The sequence below is a fragment of the Aquarana catesbeiana genome, linkage group LG10 (assembly GCF_042186555.1).
Source record: "Aquarana catesbeiana isolate 2022-GZ linkage group LG10, ASM4218655v1, whole genome shotgun sequence".
NCBI lineage: Eukaryota > Metazoa > Chordata > Amphibia > Anura > Ranidae > Aquarana > Aquarana catesbeiana.
Window position 1 is genome coordinate 217,296 of NC_133333.1, and position 13,219 is coordinate 230,514.

General features: G+C 48.2%; 1 protein-coding gene across 7 annotated transcripts in view; it reads right to left on the reverse strand.

Annotated features, from left to right (window-relative positions):
* LRRC4B (leucine rich repeat containing 4B) overlaps window positions 1–13,219 on the reverse strand; it is a 447,846-nt gene that overhangs the window by 167,790 nt on the left and 266,837 nt on the right. For 6 of the 7 annotated variants that reach the window (XM_073601402.1, XM_073601406.1, XM_073601400.1 and 3 more), the window contains one exon: window positions 12,113–13,172. The exons of the other annotated variant lie outside the window; for it this stretch is intronic. The gene's annotated coding sequence lies outside the window, so the exon portion shown is untranslated. The remainder of the gene's footprint in view (window positions 1–12,112; window positions 13,173–13,219) is intronic. 7 annotated transcript variants of the gene reach the window in all.

The following is a 13,219-nucleotide window of genomic DNA, read 5'->3' on the forward strand; positions in this document are numbered from 1 at the left end:
CCCAACTTTCTCAGATGACCGGATATCATTCCTCCCAACTTTCTCAGATACCTGGATATCATTCCTCCAAACTTACTCAGATGCCCGGATATCATTCCTCCCAACTTTCTCAGATGCCCGGATATCATTCCTCCCAACTTTCTCAGATGCCCGGATATCATTCCTCCCAACTTTTCATCATTGCCCATCAGTGAAGAAGAAGAATTACTTATTTATTTATTTATAAAAAATTTTGTAACAGAAACTATTGCCGTGTACACACGGTTGGAATTTCCGACAGAAAAAGTCTGATGGGAGCTTATCATTGTATATTCTGACCATGTGTATGCCCCGTCGGACTTTTTACGTTGAAAATTCAGACGGACTTAGATAGAGAACATGTTCTATATTTTTCCGACTGAACCAACTCCTATCGGGAAAACCGCTCGTCTGTATGCTGTTCTGACGTACCAAAAATGACACATGCTCTGAAGCAAGTACGTGTTGTCCCATTGTACGTGTTGTCCTGTCGTACGTGTTGTCCTGTCGTACGTGTTGTCCCGTCGTACGTGTTGTCCTGTCGTACGTGTTGTCCCGTTGTACGTGTTGTCCTGTCATACGTGTTGTCTCGTTGTACGTGTTGTCCCGTGGTACGTGTTGTCCCGTGGTATGTGTTGTCCCATCGTACGTGTTGTCCCATCGTACGTGTTGTCCCATTGTACGTGTTGTCCCGTCGTACGTGTTGTCCCGTTGTACGTGTTGTCCCATTGTACGTGTTGTCCTGTCGTACGTGTTGTCCTGTGGTATGTGTTGTCCCATCATACGTGTTGTCCCATCGTACGTGTTGTCCCATTGTACGTGTTGTCCCGTCGTACGTGTTGTCCCGTTGTACGTGTTGTCCCGTTGTACGTGTTGTCCTGTCGTACGTGTTGTCCCGTGGTACGTGTTGTCCCGTGGTACGTGTTGTCCCGTGGTACGTGTTTTCCCGTCGTACGTGTTGTCCCGTTGTATGGTTGTCCCATCGTACGTGTTGTCCCGTCGTACGTGTTGTCCTGTTGTATGTGTTGTTCTGTCATATGTGTTGTCCCGTCGTACGTGTTGTCCCGTCGTATGTTGTTGTTTCATTCTATGTGTTGTCCCGTCGTACGTGTTGTCCCGTTGTACGTGTTGTCCTGTTGTATGTGTTGTCCCGTGGTACGTGTTGTCCCGTTGTACGGTTGTCCTGTCGTACATGTTGTCCCGTCGTACGTGTTGTCCTGTCGTACATGTTGTCCCATCGTACGTGTTGTCCCGTCGTACGTGTTGTCCCGTCGTACGTGTTGACCCATCGTACGTGTTGTCCCGTCGTACGTGTTGACCCATCGTACGTGTTGTCCCGTCGTACGTGTTGTCCCGTCGTACGTGTTGTCCCGTCGTATGTGTTGTCCCATTGTACGGTTGTCCTGTCGTATGTGTTGTCCCATCGTACGTGTTGTCCCGTCATACGTGTTGTCCCGTCGTATGTGTTGTCCTGTTGTACGTGTTGTACGTCACCACGTTCTTGACGGTCGGAATTTGGTGTGACCGTGTGTATGCAGGACAGCTTGAGCGTATAAAAACCTTCAGAGTTTATTCCGACGGCAAAAGCAGTCATGTGTACGCGGCATAAGAATATTTTTTTTTCAAAATTTTCGGTCTTTTTTTAAATTTGTTTAGCAACCCCCTCCCCCAGTGGTGATTAAGTAGCACCAAAAGAAAGCTCCATTTGTGGGAAAAAATGATAGAAATGTTATATGGGTGCAAGGTTTAATGACCACGTAATTGTCATTCAAAGTGTGACAGCGCTGAAAGCTGAAAATTGGCATGGGCAGGAGGAGGGGTACCGGTATTTAAGGGGTTAACCACTACTATTTCTTTATATTGGCTTTTGGAATTTACAAATGCAGCAATGTAGAAATTGGATGAAAGGTTTATCACTGGGAGATACATAATACATTTTATATACAACTATATATACAGAGCAACATGAGGGACCAATGATAACAGTAATAAAAGTGTCCAAACCCTTTAATAGCATGTCTAGGGGGGAGGGGGGGTCCTAATCCCGCCTATGAAGGGGCATCTCTGCGATGTACAGAAAGTGCTGCAGCAGCGCCGACATTCACAAAGGAAAAAGGTTTTATACTTACTGGCAAATGACAGATTTTCTGCCCATCATATGACCTCGGAAGGGTCTGCTGTGAATTTTGGGGACCCTTGGAAGGGTTTGCTGTGGATTTCAGGGACTCTCGGAAGGGTCTGCTGTGAATTTTGGGGACCCTTGGAAGGGTTTGCTGTGGATTTCAGGGACTCTCGGAAGGGTCAGCTGTGGATTTCAGGGACTCTCGGAAGGGTCTGCTGTGAATTTTGGGGACCCTTGGAAGGGTTTGCTGTGGATTTCAGGGACTCTCGGAAGGGTCAGCTGTGGATTTCAGGGACTCTCGGAAGGGTTTGCTGTGGATTTCAGGGACTCTCGGAAGGGTCAGCTGTGAATTTTGGGGACCCTTGGAAGGGTTTGCTGCGGATTTCAGGGACTCTCGGAAGGGTCAGCTGTGGATTTTGGGGACCCTCGGAAGGGTCTGCTGTGAATTTTGGGGACCCTCGGAAGGGTCAACTGTGGATTTTGGGGACCCTCGGAAGGGTCGGCTGTGGATTTCAGGGACCCTTGGAAGGGTCGGCTGTGGATTTTGGGGACTCTCAGAAGGGCTTGCAGTGGATTTTGGGGACCCTCGGAAGCAGGGGCGTAACTAGAAATAGCAGGGCCCCATAGCAAAATGTTGTATGGGCCCCCCCTGCAAATAGCCCCCCCCCCACAGCTGCCCTAGTGTCAATGCAGCGTGACCTGTGCCCCATACAGCGTGACCTGTGCCCCATACAGCGTGACCTGTGCCCCATACAGCGTGACCTGTGCCCCATACAGCATGACCTGTGCCCCATACAGCCCCACCTATGCAGAGGAAGAGGCAAGCCACCCGGATCAGCAGAGAGCGGGATTGCCCGCTGTAATAGCTTTCATTTGAATTTCCCGTCTTCCCGGGGCTCATCGTCACATAGCCCCACCTCTTGGCCTGACGCCTTTGATGATGTCACACGTCCCGCATTGGATCGGCGTTCTGTCTATCAAAGGCACTGGGCCAAGAGGTGGAGCTATGTGACGTGAGTCCCGGGAACACTGGAAGTTCTAATGAAAGCTCTTACATCAGGCAATTCAGCTCTCTGCTGATCCGGACAGCTCGCCTCTTCCTCTCCTCTCTCTTCCCCATGGCTGGGAGACTGTGCCGGTGGTGCTCTCATCCTCACTGGGCCCCACTCGGCTGCGGGCCCCATAGCGCCCGCATGGGTCACTATGGTGGTAGTTACGCCCCTGCTCGGAAGGACTTGCAGTGCTTTTTGGGGATCCTCGGAAGGGTCTGCTGTGGATTTTAGGGACCCTCAGAAGGGCTTACAGTGGATTTTGGGGACCCTCGGAAGGGTCTGCTGTGGACTTTGGGGACCCTCAGAAGGGTTTGCAGTGGATTTTGGGGACCATCAGAAGGGTCGGCTGTGGATTTTGGGGACCCTCAGAAGGGTATGCTGTGGATTTCGGGGAACCTTGGAAGCTTTGGCTGTGGATTTCGGGGATCCTCGGAAGGGTCAGCTGTGGATTTTGGGGACCCTTGGAAGGCTCTGGGTGATGTAAAACTGGAAATGAAGTGTCACTTGTTTGCTCTGTAAATGTCACTTTTGCTGTAGTACATTGTCAAGGCCTGGGCAGGAAAGGGGGAGGGCCTAACCCCTCCCCCAGCAAAGTACCCCGTCCCTATGGTGAGGCTTCCCCACAACCCTGGGCTGTTGGTTGTGGGATCTGTGGGTAGGGGGCTTATCAGAATCTGCCTAACCCTTTAACAATAGTGGAAGCCCCAGATACTAGCCCATTTGGGTGTCTTTATTTCTAGGTTACAATTTCTTTTTGTGAATGAGTAGGGGTACTATGGACCCCATGCCCATTCATGGGGAAGGGGGGGGGGCGGTATCTGGGTGCCCCCATATTGTCAAAGGGTGCTACCAGATTATGATAAGCATCCCACCCGCAGACCTCCACATTCAATGAGCATGGGTGGTGGAAAAGGGTTCTTGTCCTCATCTCTAATCCTCATCATCAAAATCCAAAGATGCTGGTAGGTCACCAAATGACAGAATTGTTCCAGATTAGCCCCATGAATGTTGGAAACCTGTCCAAGAATGATAGACCATTGTTGGCCAGCAGCAGCAAAGTCAGCTATCTTCCTAAATAGATAATGTGTCAGATGTCAATGGACCACCCAATGGACCACCCAGAACTGAAGAGACGGGGACTGAGGATCGCCATGGAAGTGATTACGGTAAAGTCATATGACTAGATGTTCAGGTCTTCAGGGATTCACCTTCTTTGGGAACTGCAGAGAGGGGGACTGAGGATCGCCATGGAAGTGATTATGGTAAAGTCATATGACTAGATGTTCACGTCTTCAGGGATTCACTTTCATAGGGATCTGCAGAGACGGGGACTGAGGATCGCCATGGATGTGATTAAAGTAAAGTCATATGGCTAGATCTTCACGTCTTTGGGAATTTGCCTTCTTTGGGAACGGCAGGGACGAGGATTGAGGATTGCCATGGATGTGATTTCGGTAAAGTCATATGACTAGATCTTCATGTCTTTGGGGATTCGCCTCCTTTGGGAAGTGTAGGGACGGGGGATGAGGATCGCCATGGATGTGATTACAGTAAAGTCATATGACTAGATCTTCATGTCTTTGGGGATTCGCCTCCTTTGGGAAGTGTAGGGACGGGGGATGAGGATCGCCATGGATGTGATTACAGTAAAGTCATATGACTAGATCTTCATGTCTTTGGGGATTCGCCTCCTTTGGGAAGTGTAGGGACGAGGATTGAGGATTGCCATGGATGTGATTACGGTAAAGTCATATGACTAGATGTTCATGTCTTTGGGGATTCGCCTCCTTTGGGAAGTGTAGGGACGGGGGATGAGGATCGCCATGGATGTGATTACAGTAAAGTCATATGACTAGATGTTCATGTCTTTGGGGATTCGCCTCCTTTGGGAAGTGTAGGGACGGGGGATGAGGATCGCCATGGATGTGATTACAGTAAAGTCATATGACTAGATGTTCATGTCTTTGGGGATTCGCCTCCTTTGGGAAGTGTAGGGACGAGGATTGAGGATTGCCATGGATGTGATTACAGTAAAGTCATATGACTAGATGTTCATGTCTTTGGGGATTCGCCTCCTTTGGGAAGTGTAGGGACGAGGATTGAGGATTGCCATGGATGTGATTACAGTAAAGTCATATGACTAGATGTTCATGTCTTTGGGGATTCGCCTCCTTTGGGAAGTGTAGGGACGAGGATTGAGGATTGCCATGGATGTGATTACAGTAAAGTCATATGACTAGATGTTCATGTCTTTGGGGATTCGCCTCCTTTGGGAAGTGTAGGGACGGGAGATGAGGATCGCCATGGATGTGATTACAGTAAAGTCATATGACTAGATCTTCAAGTCTTTGGGGATTTTCCCTCTTTGGGAACTGCAGCGGAAGTTTAAATTGGAAGCTAGAAAGTCACTGAAAGGTTTGCAGCAATTCTGAGGTCTTCTAATAAATAAATATTTACTTCTCATGTCTGGGTGGCTATTACTATCATTACCTTTCCTGGGACTTCGCTATAATAAAAAAAATAAAACGCTTCAACATAAAGAGCTGCAGAGATTTCATTGAAAATGTAATTTAGGTTCTTCATTTATTATTCATATTAATTTGATGGAATTTATAGCATTAGTGACTTGCTTTCATTTAGCTCAGTGCCCTGAAATCAGTACAGCTGTCATCTACTCAGTATGGGCAATACATTACATGGGGGGGGGGGTCAGTTCCCTGGACTCAGTATGAACAATACATTACATGGGGGGGGGGGTCAGTTCCCTGGACTCAGTATGAACAATACATTACATGGGGGGGGGGGGTCAATTCCCTGGACTCAGTATGAACAATATATCACATGGGGGGGGGAGGGGTCAATTCCCTGGACTCAGTATGAACAATACATTACATGGGGGGGGGGTCAGTTCCCTGGACTCAGTATGAACAATACATTACATGGGGGGGGGGGGGGTCAGTTCCCTACAAATGATGTGATAATGAGGGATATGCCTTCCATGATGGTCTGCACAAATAATGTGGTACTGGGGGGTATGCCTTTCATGATGGTCTCTACAAATGATGTAAAAGAAACAGGGGGGCGCCTCTAAGTGTAGTAATAAAACAATATTATGTATTGCACAAGGTTAAAAACACTTACAAGATATAAGTGGGAGTAATGCTCATCATAAGCATGTAGTCCTGGCAGTTCTACTGCGTCCCAGAGGCTCCTCACACGATCCGGGTAGCTGGGAGAGGTTCTGGTGTAATATGCTGACAGTCAGCACAACATTACACCAGAACCTCTCCCAGCTACCTGGATTGTTCAAGGAGCCTGTGGGATGCAGTAGAACTGCCAGGACACACTCTGAGGATGGCTGACTCTTTTTAAATCACCCTCTTACCGTGGTTCAACTTTGTTTTTACCTAAAGACTCACTAATCAAATGTACATTATTACTAACTAAAGGCATTGCCTCCTGGAGCGCAAGATACCTCCAGTTCTAAAAATAATGTGAAAATGGGGGATATGCCTTCCACCATGGTCTCTCCAAATAATGTAATAATGGTGGATATGCCTTCAATGATGGTCTTTATAAATGATGTGAAAATGGTTGATATGTCTTCAACGATAGTCTCTCCAAACGATGTGATGATCACTGAAATGATGTTCAAGGGTTAGCATGCTCTGCAGCGCAGTATGGTGTGAGAAAGATGATGAGAGTTGGGATTTAGGGTTCAAATATTACGTGGGGCTCCCTTCCAATGAAGAATGGCAAACGCTCACAGTATCAGGAATTCTTCTCCTTATTGGGTAGTGTGGAGGGCAACACTTTGTTATATGACGAAGAACACAATTCCAACAAGAATAGAAAACAGAAACACCGTAGTCTGTATGAGAAGTCAAATGTTGAAGACTTCTTCACTAAATTCCCATTGTGGTATTTACTCAGATGGTAAATGGAGTTACTCTCCTGTAGCAGACAGCGGGTCTCCAGTACGAGGGTCACATTACGTATTTTACAAATATTTTCAGGCTCAAAAATCAGTTTTATAAACCAATGACTAAAAATTAAATGAATAATTATGTTTATTTGGAGCTTTTTTGGAATCAGCACGATACGATCCAGAACAGAAAAAGAACTTCTGTAAAACAAAGAATTTCCAAATAAATGTAGCAGGTGCTGCTCAGCCCATCAGCCGCCGCTGCCACAGGACACAGACCTGGACCCAGCAGTTTTTTCCCCCTCCCTCTCCTCCCTGAGTCCAAGGGATTTGTAGTCCCAGCCACCAGCGGCCAGAGTGGGATATACAGGAGGCAAGAATATAGCCCTACGATGCTGTGCAGACAGGAGGGATCACAGGAGAAGGCTGGCTAGGAGCTGAGAGGAGGGAGTTCATGAGGGGGAAGAAAGACCATGAGGCAGGGGAGAGACCGGACACAGGAAGAAGGGACAAGGGGGAAGGAAGACCACGAGGCAGGGGAAAGGTCTCACATAGGAAGAAAGGACGAGGAGGAAGGAAGACCACGAGGCAGGAGAGAGACCGGACACAGGAAGAAGGGTCAAGGGTGAAGGAAGACCACAAGGCAGGGGAAAGGTCTCACATAGGAAGAAAGGACGAGGAGGAAGGAAGACCACGAGGCAGGAGAGAGACCGGACACAGGAAGAAGGGTCAAGGGTGAAGGAAGACCACGAGGCAGGGGAAAGACCGGATACAGGAAGAAGGGATGAGGAGGAAGGAAGACCACAAGGCAGGAGAGAGACTAGAAGGGATGAGAGGGGAAAGAAGACCATGAGGCAGGGGAAAGGTCTCACATAGGAAGAAAGAACAAGGAGGAAGGAAGACCATGAGGCAAGGGAGAGACCGGACACAGAAAGAAGGGATGAGGGGGAAGGAAGCCCATGAGGCAGGGGAAAGGTCTCACATAGGAAGAAAGGACGAGGAGGAAGGAAGACCATGAGGCAGGAGAGAGACCGGACACAGGAAGAAGGGATGAGGGGGAAGGAAGACCATGAGGCAGGGGAAAGGTCTCACATAGGAAGAAGGGACGAGGAGGAAGGAAGACCATGAGGCAGGAGAGAGACCGGACACAGGAAGAAGGGATGAGGGGGAAGGAAGACCATGAGGCAGGGGAAAGGTCTCACATAGGAAGAAAGGACGAGGAGGAAGGAAGACCATGAGGCAGGAGAGAGACCAGACACAGGAAGAAGGGATGAGGGGGAAGGAAGACCATGAGGCAGGGGAAAGGTCTCACATAGGAAGAAAGGACGAGGAGGAAGGAAGACCATGAGGCAGGAGAGAGACCGGACACAGGAAGAAGGGACAAGGGGGAAGGAAGACCACGAGGCAGGGGAAAGACCGGACACAGGAAGAAGGGACGAGGAGGAAGGAAGACCACAAGGCAGGGGAGAGACTAGAAGGGATGAGAGGGGAAGGAAGACCATGAGGCAGGGGAGAGACCGGATGCAGGAAAAAGGCACAAGGGGGAAGGAAGACCATGAGGTAGAGGAGAAACCGGACGCACAAAGAAGGGATAAGGTCGAAGGAGGACCACGAGGCAGGGGAGAAACTGGACAGAAAAAAGAAATGAGGGTGAAGGAAGACCACAAGGTAGGGCAGAGACTGGACACAGGAAGAAGGGATGAGAGGGAAGGAAGACCATGAGGCAGGGGAAAGACCGGATGCAGGAAGAAGGCACAAGGGGGAAGAAAGACCATGAGGTAGAGGAGAAACCGGACGCAGAAAGAAGGGATGAGGTCTAAGGAGGACCACGAGGCAGGGGAGAGACTGGACACAGGAAGAAGGGATGAGAGGGAAGGAAGACCACGAGGCAGGGAAGAGACTGGACACAAGAAGAAGGGATGAGAGGGAAGGAAGACCATGAGGCAGGGGAAAGACCGGATGCAGGAAGAAGGCACAAGGAGGAAGGAAGACCATGAGGTAGAGGAGAAACCGGACGCAGAAAGAAGGGATGAGGTCGAAGGAGGACCACGAGGCAGAGGAGAGACTGGACACAGGAAGAAGGGATGAGAGGGAAGGAAGACCATGAGGCAGGGGAGAGACTGGACACAGGAAGAAGGGATGAGAGGGAAGGAAGACCACAAGGCAGGGGAGAGACTGGACGCAGGAAGAAGGGATGAGAGGGGAAGGAAGTCCACGAGGCAGGGGAGAGACTGGACGCAGGAAGAAGGGATGAGAGGGGAAGGAAGACCACAAGGCAGGGGAGAGACCAGACGCAGGAAGAAGGGACAAGGGGGGGAAGAAGATCACGAGGCATGGGAGAGACTGGACACAGGAAGAAGGCACAAGGGGGAAGGAAGACCATGGGGTAAAGGAGAAACCAGATGCAGAAAGAAGGGATGAGGTCGAAAGAAGACCACGAGGCAGGGGAGAGACTGGACGCAGGAAGAAGGGATGAGGGGGAAGGAAGACCACGAGGCAGGGGAGAGAACAGATGCAGGAAGAAGGGAGCCCCTTCTGGAGGGGAAGTTCCTTCTGCAGTGACTGCTGGAGCAAGCGTGTGATTGGTTGCTGGGATGCTGGTGGTCCAAGCAACCAATGATGGAAATGATGACAGGAGAGAGAGAACCTACACTGGAGACTGGGGGAGGTAGAAGCAGGCTGGGTCTGGGGGGCTCATATTGGGGGTACACCAGTGGCCCTGGCTGCAGGACAGATAAAGTCTTGTGGTTTGCCTGATGTGGCCTGTCAGCCATGGTTTGGAGATCCTGCAGAAAACTGGGATTTCCACAGTTCATGGAAGGTTTAGCAGCTGCACCAGCACAGCCCGAGCTTTCCAGGGTGCAAATGAACCACATCAACTAGATCCTGTATTTCTATTCAAGAGAAACCCAGCAAGTGAGGAAGATCTCATTCTCCATACCACTCTCCTCTGAACACTGTGCTATAAATCACATTCTCCATAATGCTCTCCTCTGAACACTGTGCTATAAATCACATTCTCCATACCGCTCTCCTCTGAACACTGTGCTATAAATCACATTCTCCATACCGCTCTCCTCTGAACACTGTGCTATAAATCACATTCTCCATACCGCTCTCCTCTGAACACTGTGCTATAAATCACATTCTCCATACCGCTCTCTTCTGAACACTGTGCTATAAATCACATTCTCCATACCGCTCTCCTCTGAACACTGTGTTATAAATCACATTCTCCATACCGCTCTCTTCTGAACACTGTGCTATAAATCACATTCTCCATACCGCTCTCCTCTGAACACTGTGTTATAAATCACATTCTCCATACCGCTCTCCTCTGAACACTGTGCTATAAATCACATTCTCCATAATGCTCTCCTCTGAACACTGTGCTATAAATCACATTCTCCATACCGCTCTCCTCTGAACACTGTGTTATAAATCACATTCTCCATACCGCTCTCCTCTGAACACTGTGCTATAAATCACATTCTCCATACCGCTCTCCTCTGAACACTGTGCTATAAATCACATTCTCCATACCGCTCTCCTCTGAACACTGTGCTATAAATCACATTCTCCATACCGCTCTCTTTTGAACACTGTGCTATAATTCACATTCTCCATACCGCTCTCCTCTGAACACTGTGCTATAAATCACATTCTCCATACCGCTCTCTTCTGAACACTGTGCTATAAATCACATTCTCCATACCACTCTCTTCTGAACACTGTGCTATAAATCACATTCTCCATACCGCTCTCTTCTGAACACTGTGCTATAAATCACATTCTCCATACCACTCTCTTCTGAACACTGTGTTATAAATCACATTCTCCATACCACTCTCTTCTGAACACTGTGCTATAAATCACATTCTCCATACCACTCTCTTCTGAACACTGTGTTATAAATCACATTCTCCATACCGCTCTCTTCTGAACACTGTGCTATAAATCACATTCTCCATACCACTCTCTTCTGAACACTGTGTTATAAATCACATTCTCCATACCGCTCTCTTCTGAACACTGTGCTATAAATCACATTCTCCATACCGCTCTCTTCTGAACACTGTGCTATAAATCACATTCTCCATACCACTCTCTTCTGAACACTGTGTTATAAATCACATTCTCCATACCACTCTCTTCTGAACACTGTGTTATAAATCACATTCTCCATACCGCTCTCTTCTGAACACTGTGCTATAAATCACATTCTCCATACCACTCTCTTCTGAACACTGTGTTATAAATCACATTCTCCATACCGCTCTCTTCTGAACACTGTGCTATAAATCACATTCTCCATACCACTCTCTTCTGAACACTGTGTTATAAATCACATTCTCCATACCGCTCTCTTCTGAACACTGTGCTATAAATCACATTCTCCATACCGCTCTCTTCTGAACACTGTGCTATAAATCACATTCTCCATACCGCTCTCTTCTGAACACTGTGCTATAAATCACATTCTCCATACCACTCTCTTCTGAACACTGTGTTATAAATCACATTCTCCATACCACTCTCTTCTGAACACTGTGTTATAAATCACATTCTCCATACCGCTCTCCTCTGAACACTGTGTTATAAATCACATTCTCCATACCGCTCTCTTCTGAACACTGTGCTATAAATCACATTCTCCATACCGCTCTCCTCTGAACACTGTGCTATAAATCACATTCTCCATACCGCTCTCCTCTGAACACTGTGTTATAAATCACATTCTCCATACCACTCTCCTGTGTACACTGTGCTATGAATTGGGGACAGTGGAAGAAGGGGAGGATCAGAGAAGACAGGATCAAACAGCCTTTTTACAGAATGCGAAGGATTAACCCCTTAGTTTCAACAGTGAGTATAACAAGAATGTTTTACTGCATACACAGACAGATTTTACTGCTGTGGATTTAGTAACACTTTAAGTTTAATGAACACAACAATTGTTACAGTCTGTTTTGAAAGTATTTCAATGTTACTCACCATAGCCGACACCATTTCCCTTCCAGTTGGGTGAGCCATGGACTGACCCTTCTCACCATTTCCCTTTCAGTTGGGTGAGCCGTGGATTGACCCTTCACACAGTTTTCTTTCAATTGGTGAGCCGTGGATTGACCCTTCACACCATTTCCCTTTCAGTTGGGTGAGCCATAGATTGACCCTTCACACCATTTCCCTTCCAGTTGGGTGAGCCATGGATTGACCCTTCACACCATTTCCCTTCAAGTTGGATAAGCCATGGACTGACCCTTCACACCACCAACCCTCCAGTTGGGTGAGCCGTGGACTGAACCCTTCACACCAATTCCCTTCCAGCTGGGGGAGCCATAGATTGACCCTTCACACTATTTCCCTTCCAGTTGGGTGAGCCATGGACTGACCCTTCACACTATCTCCCTTCCAGTTGGGTGAGCCGTGGATTGACCCTTCACACTATTTCCCTTCCAGTTGGGTGAGCCATGGACCGACGCTTCATACCATTTTCCTTCAAGTTGGTGAGCCGTGGACTGAACCTTCACACCATTTCCCTTCCAGTTGGGTGAACCGTGGATTGACCCTTCACACCGTTTCCCTTCCAGTTGGGTGAGCCGTGGACTAACCCTCCACAGCGTTTCCTTTCCAGTTGGGTGATCTGTGGACTGACCCTTCACACCAATTCTCTTCCAGTTGGGTAAGTCATAGATTGACCCTTCACACTATTTCCCTTCCAGTTGGGTGATCTGTGGACTGACCCTTCACACCAATTCTCTTCCAGTTGGGTAAGTCATAGATTGACCCTTCACACTATTTCCCTTCCAGTTGGGTGAGCCGTGGATTGACCCTTCACACCATTTCCCTTCCAGTTGGGTGAGCCGTGGACTGACCCTTCAAACCATTTTCCTTCAAGTTGGTGAGCCGTGGACTGACCTTTCACACTGTATCCCTTCAAGTTGGATTAACCGTGGACTGACTTGTCACACCATTGACCATCTAGTGGGGTGAGGCGTGGACTGACCCTTTACACTGTTACTCTCTTCAGCTGATGGATGCAGATATAGATTTCCTGCAATAGGACAACAAATCTCAGTGTTTGGAAGAACTGTGTAGAAA